This window comes from Microtus ochrogaster, unplaced genomic scaffold, assembly GCF_000317375.1.
Source record: "Microtus ochrogaster isolate Prairie Vole_2 unplaced genomic scaffold, MicOch1.0 UNK15, whole genome shotgun sequence".
Taxonomy (NCBI): domain Eukaryota; kingdom Metazoa; phylum Chordata; class Mammalia; order Rodentia; family Cricetidae; genus Microtus; species Microtus ochrogaster.
This window is the reverse complement of record NW_004949113.1, coordinates 4,640,611-4,651,692: the sequence shown is the minus strand read 5'-3', so window position 1 is coordinate 4,651,692 and position 11,082 is coordinate 4,640,611.

The window sequence follows — 11,082 nt, the reverse complement described above, 5'->3', positions numbered from 1 at the left end:
GCCCATTGGCCGGCCGCGGCCCATCAAAGGCGAGGCGGACGCTGCGGGGCGGGTAGAGGCGGGGCCTGCAAGTAAGGGGCCTGCCGAGGGGCGGGCCCATAGAGGGCGTGGTCTGTGGGCGGGGCGGGGCCTTGGTGGGGCGGGGCTTTGGACGTGCTGAGCCCCAAGCCCCCTACGCGGACCCAGGGGCGGGAATGGGGACCGGGCGGAGGCTCTGCCTGCTGGGTGGTGGAGCAGCGCTGCCCTCGCTGGTGGTACTGCGACTTCCCTCTCCTCTGCGTTTCCTCGGAGCCGTTAGAGTGAGACTAGATAGCTCGAGTTCACAGTTGGGGAAACTGAGGTCGCGACCGGTGACCTTAGCTGCACGGGCGCACGCGTCTGCTGCTCTCCCACGGTGTCTCTTCCCAGACTTCCCGTGCCTGGCCTTCTGCAGAAAGTGGTCCGTTTTTCCAGCCGCGTACCCCCGCCCCCCCCCCCTTTTTTGACTCCTCTAGGTTTTAAGGTTATTGTTTTTCTTTCATTTGGGAGTCAGGTAGAAATCACCAAGACACCTCGCAGGCCAGTACGGGTTCAACCCACTCCTGTTAACGACAAGTGTCCAGATGCCCCGAGCTGTCCTCCAGTCGCTAGCAACTCCTCGCCCATGGGCTCGTGAGTGCCCAACTGGAGTCAGGGCCAGCTGCCAAGCTGTGAGGCCGGGAGCGCTGAACCGCCCGGTCTTTGATCTTTCTAAGTTTCCGTTCCCCCTCCCCCCTGCAGTTCTCCAGACCCCAAGGGCCTGTTTGTTTTGTCTGGGGAGGTCTCTGCAAAGGGGAGGGCGACTTGAAGGCTTCCATCCCACCTTTGTGGTCCTGAGAATGCTGTCTCTGCTGGCCACACCGGGGCCCTGCGCTAAGGCTCATCCTGGTATCTGGCGTGTGAGCGTGGGAAAGAACCAGTTCTGCTATTAAAGCTAGACTAGGCTGCTGGCCTCAGTTTTATGATCTGTACAATGGATACTTAGTTCTACCCTTTTTTGCTTGTTCCCTGTGCAGCGCTACTCAATAGAAACAGGTGAGCTACGTTTGTCATTTTAGACTTACAAGTAGTCACCTCGTAGAAGGAGCTCTGGGACTCAAACCCAAAGTTTTGGTCATGCTTGATGTGCAAGCACTCAGCTATTGGGCTATGTCTTCAGCCCAAGGCACCACAATTTTTGAAAAGTTAAAAGAAACAGGTGTTTCAGCCAGATGGCTCAGCTGGTAAAGGTGCTTGCCACCAAGCCTGGGGATCTGTCCCATCCCCAGAGATCATGTGGTCACAGGAGAGACCCAGCTGCTGCAAAATTGTCCTCTGACCTCCACATGAGTGCTGTGGCACTTAAGTGTCCACATACATACTCACATACTAAATAAATCAGTGTGATTTAAAAATTAAAAAAGAAACAAGTGAAATTAGTTTGACCCACTATAGCCAAAATAGCATCAATAGTTAATAAGTTGTCACATTCTTTTTTTTTTCATTGTCTTTAAAGTCTGGTGTGCATTTTACACTTACACACATCTCAAGCAGAAGAGTCACACTGCTGCAAGTGGCTTTGCATGTAGCTCGTGACTACTGTAACTGTGAAATACAACTCTTAGCATCTACCTGTCTCAAGAGAACCCAGAGCGGTGTGACCCTCCAGAATCTTCATCCCTCTACATGCTTTCACACCCTGTTTGGAGGAAATGAAAGCTCCTCTAAGCGCATACCTAAATCTCTTGCAGAATGTGCTCCTTCAAGCATGGCTGGGACCTCATAAAACAGCAAACTAGTACAGTTGATTTTTTTTGTGTGGTTTTTAGCTAGTTTTGAGTCAAGGGCTCACACTGTAGCCCAGGCTGGTCTTGAAATAGCAACAGTGTTCTTGCTTTAGCCTCCTGTGTGCTAGGATTGCAGCAGATGTAAGCCACCACACTTGGTCTGCTGTCGGTTATATGTTGTCATATCTTTAGTGCGTATCGTATTTCTGTGCCCATCACCCTCACAATCACATGTTTTGTTTTTGGGGTTGGGTTTTGTTTGTTTGAGACAGGGTTTCTCTGTAGCTTTGGAAGCCTGTCCTGGGCCTCTCTTTAGACCAGGCTGGCCTCGAACTCACAGAGATCCGCCAGTCTCTGCCTCCTGAGTGCTGAGATTAAAGGTGTGAACCACCACCACCCTGCTCTCACAGTCACTCTTGATGTAGACTTTTGTACTTGTGGAAACGACAGACCCTGTCGGGTAGGCTCAGAGAGGTGGGGTTACTTGCCCAAGGAGTTACCCATCACACAGCTGATTAGTGACCTCGGTAAGAACCAACCTCAAACTGCTCCTTCAATGGCACTCATTTTTCACTACCCCAGGTTTCCAGCACATTCCAAGCCTGAGATCTGGAAAGAAACAGTAAGTACCAGCTATGAGGTAAACCTTGCTCTAACACTTTAAATATGCATCTGAGTAAAATGGATAGTGCCCCTTTCATGGGCCTGCCCCCCCTCCGTCCCAGGTGGAGGAAGAGAGACATGAAACAGCAGCCATGGTGAATGGCACACGGCAGCGTGCATCCAGGAAAGGGTTAATATTGTCCAAGCCAGTCAGGGAGACTGCCAAAGGCCTATTATGCCCAGGACACCCCCAGAACCACCTGGCCCAGATGTCTAGGGCGAGGCATGTGAGCTGTGAGGAAATAGAAGAGCAGACCCAGGAACTAGGAGAGAGCGCCCAGGTCCTAAGTCCTGAGCTGACAGAGAACATCCTGCAGAGCCCTTGCTACAGACGTGAAGTTCCTGTGGGGTCCCTGCCTGTCTTTCTCACCCACACCCACACCAGTGCCAGGGGCTCCGAAATCAAAGCGAAGCTCTTTCTCACAGAGCTTAGAATGATGGTGACTTCCTTAAACCTGGCATGGCTTTCTTCTTTCATGAGAAAACAGTATCCCCTCTGCCCCTTGGGAATGTCTCTTTGCAGTTCAAAAAGAGATAAAAGCAAGGACTAAAACTCTGTAGTTACCAGCTTGAGTCTTAGGGGAAGTAAATCCCAAGTGTCTGGCCAGACACAGGGCCCCACCAGGCGCCTGGGACTTCGCTGCTGCCGGACCCTCACCACTTCCACCTACGCCCTCCCCTGACCCTGGCATGAGAAGCCAGAAAGTGGGCCAGGTGGGGCCAGGACCACTTGTCTAGGATTCTCAGGATGAATTCCCTAGCTGCCACCAGGGCACCACCTACCTCGAGTGGCTCTTTGCCCTCTGCGGGCTCCCCCACCCCATCACTTGCTGTCTTTTTCTGTTTTAATAATTTATCTAGCCCATTTTCTTGGGCTGTATACTTACAGTGACACATCTCTTTCTTTGAAGATTTCCCTTCCTTTGGGGGAGGAGAGTAGGAGACGAAGGCCATGGAGAGATAAGAGAAAGAGGTTAGCACCACCGTCTGCATGGGGCTGCAGATCGCATGAGCCTGATTCGAGGAAATCTGTCAGATGAAGGGCAGAATTTTTTTTTTCTTTTTAAAAACCCTATCACCCTGGTTGGCTGCCCATACCCCAAGTTAAGCTATCTGATCTGGCTCCTGTCAAATGCCACTTCCTAGGATAGAAACCCTCCTTGGCCTTCCATACTCAAGGCACAGTCTCTAAACAGCCAGGCACTTACCCCTCTGTATCTAGTTGGTACTCCATTTTTAATAAATAGGCTGTTTTTCCTCCTGTGACTCCCACTGGGCTCCCACCTCTTACCCCTCCTGGTGCAGTCCCTAACACAGTTCCATCTGCGATATGGAGCCTCAGCCCTGGGGTGAGTTATAATCTATAAGAGGTAAAAACATGATCTGGGGCCAGGCGTGCTGGCTCAGGCTTGAAATCCCAGCAATCAGGAGGCTAAGGCGTTGTGAGTTGGAGGCCAACCTGGGCTATACAACGAGACTAGGATCAGGGGAAAGAACTAACTCCCAGCTTCCCGCCCCCCCCTCCCCGGGGTTCCTTGCAAGCCCCAGCCTTGTGGCAATTCTATGTTCCCTGCTGGGTCTGGGAGACCTGGTTGTGAGGTGGGGGGGTGTGGGTGTAACCCAGGAGGAAGGATGGAGGTCTCAAGACTAAGAGCCTGAAACAAGAATGGTAACTGGAGACCAGTAAAGGTGCACATCCGGGTAAGTGAGGAAGTAGCTAGTCTGGTGTCGAGGGCAGATGGCAGCTGTCACTTGCTTGGACCTGGGCTCTAGCCTCTTTCCCACTGCTCTAAAGCCTAGGTGAACTCTCTCCACATCCCTGAGTCAGCGACACAGCTCAGCCATGGGACACCACCACCGCTATAATCCAGGAAGCCAGTTGGCTGACAGAAGGATTGGGAAAGAGGCAGCGAGGAGCTGCACAGCTCCAGCGCTGACTCTGGGAAATGCAACGGGATAAAATGGGCTCCCCAGAACTGTATTTGGACTTTAAAATAAAGAGGCCAGAAGGTAGGCACCCATCTCCTGAAAATGCTGGCTGAATGCAACATTTGTGGCAGGAACTCCTCCTGGTCTAGAACGTTGTCCCAAGTTCAAGACATGGACCCCTGTGTCCCACGCAGAAGCTCTCCAGTCTTTTCTTTGACAAGAGAGAGGAAGTCTTTGGGTTTTGTTCATTTTCCGTCAAATGCAGCCAACATGGGCTCAACCCCACACCTGTTCTCCCTGCCCATGAGCCGGAAGGAAGCACAGGCCAGCTCAACAGTTCTCTTTTGTGTACTTACGCGCACGTGGTGGGTGTGATTGGTAGGGGTGTGCATGTGTACTCATGCATGCGGATGGGCAGCGACCAGTGTAGGTGTCTTCCTCAATCACTCTCCACTTTATTGAGAAAGGATCCCTCAGTGAGCCTGGTGCTCACCAATTCTCCTAGACTCTTGTGTGGTCTGCAAGCCCCAGGGCTCCGCCTCCTCTTTCTCAGCTTTGGGGTTACAGGAGTGCATACCTTTGCACCTGTTTTGGTGGCGGCGGCGGCGGTGGTGGTGGTTGATGTTTGTTTTGTTGTTGTTTTATTTGCTTGGTTATTGCTTTTGCATTTTTGTTTTTGTTTTTTTAAGCATAGTTTCTGGAGCTAAAACAGGTCCTCATTCTTACATAGGAAGCACTTTACGAATTGTTGTTGTTATTTTTTTCCTGCCGGGCTTATGGGGGGGGGCTTCAATGAGCAGTCAAGTTTTGCAGTTCTCTAAGAGAAAGGCCTCATAAACAGAGTCTCCTGAACTTGCCAGACCAAGACCAAGGACCCCTTTGAGAAGTATCAGTGTAAAATAGTATTTCTGGGTCATGCTGGACACCATAAGTTCTAATTCTCCATCCAGGCTCCACATCCCAAGGTAAAGTGAGAGTGTGGGAGTGTGGGGGTAGATTACTGGAGATAGCCAGCACAGAAAGGGTTCCTGGGGTCAGGAATCCACGCATATTGAGTCAGTGTTACCTTGGGACATTCTTGATCATGCACACACAGCCTCTGGAAGCCTGGACACTGTCTGAAGCTCTATGTTGGCACATGGGCATCTTAAGGGCTCAGCTTGAGGAGGGTAGGGTTCTTTTTTTTCCTTGCTGTGATAAAATACCATGACCAAGGCGACTTACGAAAGGAAGTTTGGGGCTTATCATTCCAGAGGGATGGAAATTCATGACCATCATGGTGGGGAGCATGGCAGCAGGCATGGTGTTGGAGTAGCAGCTGAGGGCTCACATCTTGATCCACAAGCAGCAGGCAGAGAAAGCATCCTGGAAATGGTGGGAAGCTTTTGAAGCCTCGAGTCCACTCCTAGGGACACACCTCCACCAACAACACACTTCCTACTCCTCAGACAGTTTCTCCAGCTCAGGACCAAGTATTCAAATTTATGAGCCTATGGGGGGGGGTGAGGGCATTCTTATTCAAACCATCATGGGTAATAATAATAATAATAGACTCTCACTGCAGAGATCACCAGCAATTGGCCTGAACCATCAGCTCTCCCTCCTGGCTCAGTTTCTTCCTCCTTCCATCCCACAGTCAGGGGTTTGGATGACCCCTGCCCCCATGTTGACTCCATCTAACTCTTCAGTCCTTGGACATAGCTGATTGGACGCCTCACCCATGAGCCTGACCAATGGAGATCTTTTTACGGCATCTGCATAGAAAGGCCCAGGGACAGCAACAGCAGTCTGGGTACCATGTAGGCTGACGGGGGGAGGGGCACAGCATAGAGAGGAAGCAGGGATAGGAACAGAGATGATATTGGGGTTTAGCTATGATGTGGCCCCCTAAAAGATGCTCACATGTCAAAGATGTGGTCTCTGGTGGTGCTCTTGAGAAGTGATTAGGTACATAGTTGCACTCATGACTGGAGGGGAAGGAGGGGCTAGTTGGAAGACATAGGATGTGAGGGATGGTTACTGGGGTTGTACCTCTGAAGGGACCAGCTCTTCCTGTCTGCTTCTGCATGCCCCATGGTAAGCAGCTTCCCCTACCATACCCTCTGGCCCTCATAAGCCCAGAAACTTAGAGTCAAATAATCATGGAAATAAAATCTCAGAAACCATGAGACAAAATAAATCTTCCTTTGTTTTAAGTTGCTTCTGTCCAATATTCTGCCAGGTGACTGAAGGCTGACTAACATAGGTGGAGACATGTGGAGACAGACGTACAGATGGCTGTCATGGTCCCCCATCTTGCCTGTGTTCTGATCTTAAACCCCTACAAGCCTGTCAGTCATTCTTCGTTAGATTGACATCAAACACTGAGGTTTCTTGTATGGGACATGTGCCCCGTGTCCTGAGGCCTTATTAAGATCTTGTACTAATGGGGTCCCTTCCTGCCTCCGTCATACTCCTGCTGCAAGTCCTGCTTCCATCACATAGAGGCATGGTCTGAGGCCCCTGTAGATGGTTCACCTTTCTGGAACCTCACATTCATCTGGGATCTTATAACAGACCAAGAGACACATGCGCTTCTCTTTCCCTAATTCCATTGTGCAGTGAGGATAACTGGATGCCTCAGTTCTACCGGAATTGCGTATGTACGGCGTGGATGGAATTGTCTGTCTTCACGAAGCTCACTGGCTCATGAGGAAAGCATCATGACCAGGTAACTCAGTGAAATATAAAGTGGGGGGAAAAAAATCAGGTGAGAAAAAAGAAGTCATGCCAGGACATGCCTCATGAGTCTATGTAGACAGGTCAAAGTAGGCAAAAAAAAAAATCAGACCCTTAGGCCAGTGGGATATCTTGGTGAGTAAAACAGTAGTCGCACAACCCTGATGATCCCATAGAATAATGATGGATGAATACATATTTATAAAGCTTCCGTGCTCAATTGGACACCATCCTCTATCCCCTGGCATCCCCTGGCTTCCCCTAAGCCTCCCTATATGCATCTCATCGTCTCCTCTAATTCTGTGCCCAACAGAGGACAAGAGATTGAGAAACCAGATTTCAACACATGCAAAGGCCCTGAAGTCACAACAGACTGGGAACACTTGGGGATAACTAACAAAGAGGGGGCATAGGCTCTGAAGTCAGGAATACAAGATTGAAGGGGACAGAGGAAGATCACAAGACATTTACGGGCCACAGCAAGGATGTTAGCTTTACTCCAACAAGACAGCAGCCACTTGAGAGGAGTTAGATTGAGGGGTGACAGCAAGAGGTCCGGCCCAAAGGTGATGGTAGCTTAGACCAAAGTGATAGCCATGGAGACAGAAGAGATGGGATGCTAAACATTCTGGGAAGTTAGAGGCCACCAGATCAACTAACGTAAAAGACCTGGGGAGAGAGAAAGAGGAGAAAAGTGTTAAGGAAGATTCAAAAATTAGAGACTGAGCAACTGGATGAATGGGGTTGCCAGTGAGTGATGGATGGGATGTGCACAGTAGAGCCGGTAGCAGGCTCAGACTGAGGAAGGCTCTGTTAGGAGCAAACTATTCTAAGAGAACTAGGAGGTGTCTGAGTCCAGGGATCGACAGACAGACAGCTGGGACTACAGAGTTCAGGTGCAAGCCACCTTGCCTGCTGCTAGCAGGTGTCATAAAGCAAGACCCTAGCCTGTAGAGATCCCTGGGGAGTGAGTGGGCAGGGACAGAGAAAAGACAGCCAGGAACAGAACCTGGGGCTGCAAGTCACTGCTCACCCTCTCATCCATTCTTCCCAACTCCTAGCCTTGGCACACATGGCAGCTTCTCAGCCCTCCCTCGGTCCTTACGGAGTCCAATCCTGGTGACCCTTCCCAAACCTGCTCTCCACACACACACCCCCGGCCTCCTCAGCATCCTTGGCAGGCAAGCTCTAAGAAGACCTGAGCTCTCAAAGCAGTGCTTTGTTCTGTCCTCCATAGAGATAGATGAGAACCTGTGTGTGACCTCAGCATTTGGCAAGGGACAGATGGGGAGGAGGGCAGCTCCCTGTGATACCCAGCATCCTACTGCCATGGGGGTCCTGATCCAACCTCATCCCCTCTGCGCCCACCTCACACCATGTCTGGCCTGGCACAGAGTGGGTTTGCCATGGAATGAATGGCAGAAAGGAAAAGCCCACCTGGCCAGAGGGGATGCCAGGCACTCTTGCCCCTCAGCATCTCCAGACTCCTCCTCCATCACTTTGCTTCATCTGACTGCGCCATCCTGGAACTGCAAGCAGCTTGGACTGCTGTCACAGAGCCTCAGCGAGGGCAGGAGAGCAGATGGAGGCTGACGCTCCTGCTCCAGAGCACGGTCATCTCTCGCCTGGGAAACCCTAAGGGACCAGAGGCAAGGACTGTCCATCTGCACCTCCCAGCAGCAAGCCGCCCGGCCTCCACCTGGCGCCTTTTTAACATCATCTTCCGAAGACTTCTCCGAGTGACAAGTATCTTTGTGCAGAGCCCCTCCACCCCTCCCTGTCTCCTTGGATCCTAACACTCACTGGCTTCCTTCTGCACAAAGGGTCCATTGAGAGGCAGGCAGTGGGGTGCCGCCTTTGATCTGGGCTTCTAATAACGTGTATGTTTGCGTCCCAAAGCAGGGCAGCAGCCTGGCTGGCTCAGGGAAGCAAGAAAGAGAAAGTCTGGAGATGGTACTCCAGTGTGCACATGGAAGGGGCACTCTGTAGACTGGTGACGGACGCCCATTGCAGAGGCAAAGCCTACCTGACACAGTTATTAACTGCCCAGCCAGTGAGGCAACCATCAGCAGGTCTAGCCTGGGTTCACCCTAGGAGAGGGACCAAGTAGACTTGGGGGCAAATAAGAGTCATGCCCAGCATAAGGGGATGGCACTGCCACACTTTACAGGTATAATTTGCAAATTAAAAAACTTTTGGTGACTAAATTTCTTTAAAATGTGACCAGGTATGGTGATGCCTGTAATTTAGCACTTGGAAGACTAAGTTAGGAGAATTGTAAAGTCAAGACCAGCCTGGGCTATAAAGTAAAACCCTGTCTTAAAAGAAAAGGAATAAGTGGTGAGAGACAATGATCCCTATGGTCCGCTGCATGGTCCGTGGTCACCAGCTCCTCCCTGAGCTCATCCCAATGGAAAAACACGAGGACCAGGAGGGATGGAGCAGACAGCCACAGAGGAAAGAAACAACTGCCTGCTTACCCATCTCCCAGGAGTCCTTGCTGTCCTCAGAATGACCCTACAGGGCCCTTGGCAGATGGCACCTGGTCCCATGTGCCAGGAAGAGCCGGACACGGAGGGTAATGAATCTGATATGGAGATGGAAGCATGGGAAGCTGCCTTTCCAGGCATGGAGGTCCTGTCCAGTGGTCTGCACGTGGATGGTGATCAAGGAAACCCCAGGAGAGATGAGACGATAGTACCCCCTCTGCTTTGTGGATGAGGAAATGGGTGAGGGGTAAATGATGGGATGTCTGAGGAAAGTAGCCAAGAGCAGACTTCAACCCCACTGTTAGCTGGCCAAGCCTGTGGTTGGCCGCCACTGTCTACTGTCCTGGGCTGAAAGGCCAGGTACCCTGTGTTCTGGTAGCATATGGGGTGCTCCCAAGGTTCAAATCTTAAAGGCAAGGTACTCAACTGTCGGAGGGCAGTAGGTCACCAACAATGTGCTCTTGGGGAATCTCTCTACTGTGCATCCTTCCTGGCCACCAGGACTGCAGTTCCTCTTCCACACCCTCTGCACCATGGTGTCCTGTTTCACAGCGGATTCGGAGACAACAGAGCCAAGTCATCATAGATCCAAGCCTTTTGAATCATGAGCCCAATGAATCTCCTGCTTTAATTCTTATTTATTTTATTCTCAAGTATGATGTAAGAGCTAATTAGCACAGCCAGGTTTGTGGCATCTAACTCCTGGAATTTATACGCTATGTGCTCTACAGAACCAGAGCTGCCAACCCTGTGGCAGAACAGACAGATTACAACAAATTGAGCATTTATCAAGGTAAGCACAAAGCCTGGGCTTAGTCCAGAAAGGAGAGGTGCCCCGGCCATCCCTCTTCCTAACACAGAAAATATATTCCTCACTTGTCCAGACCTTCCTGCCATGGATGTTAGATGCAGAGAAGGTGAGAGATAGTAGCGCTTGCCGCTCATTCATTGGCCCTCAGTCTCCTCAGCTGTGAGTGGAACTCTACAGTCATCTTCCCAGACTTACTGCTAGGCTATGAACTGAGCATCCCCGGGACTATTGCACAGAGGGCTGCTGCCCGTGTGCCTGTCCTCACTCCCAAGCTGTGCGGTACACTCACTTTATCTGAAGCATCCCCCACGACCTGCTCAGCAGGCCACAGTAGGAGCTAGCAACCTTACCGTTGGCACATCATTATACTTCCACGACTTGCAATAGAGCCAAGCCCATCTCTCCCATACATGCCCATCCCCAACCCTCAGTAGCTCTGTCTTTCTTCGGGTATCAGACCAGCTTCTTTCAGAGCTCACTGGCAGCATAGCCGACTTTTCTTGTAGCATTTGTGACACAGAAGCGAAGTGGCACACTCCCAGACACCATGACATGAGATGGGTTGGCACTGCCTGCTGGCTGCTAGACCTTAAGCAGGTTGAAGTGGCTTAAGGTTAAAGGCCAAAGCTCCTTCATCTACTGCCTGGTTTCCAACCAAGGAGGTTGCTGAGGAAAAGATGGCCTTGTC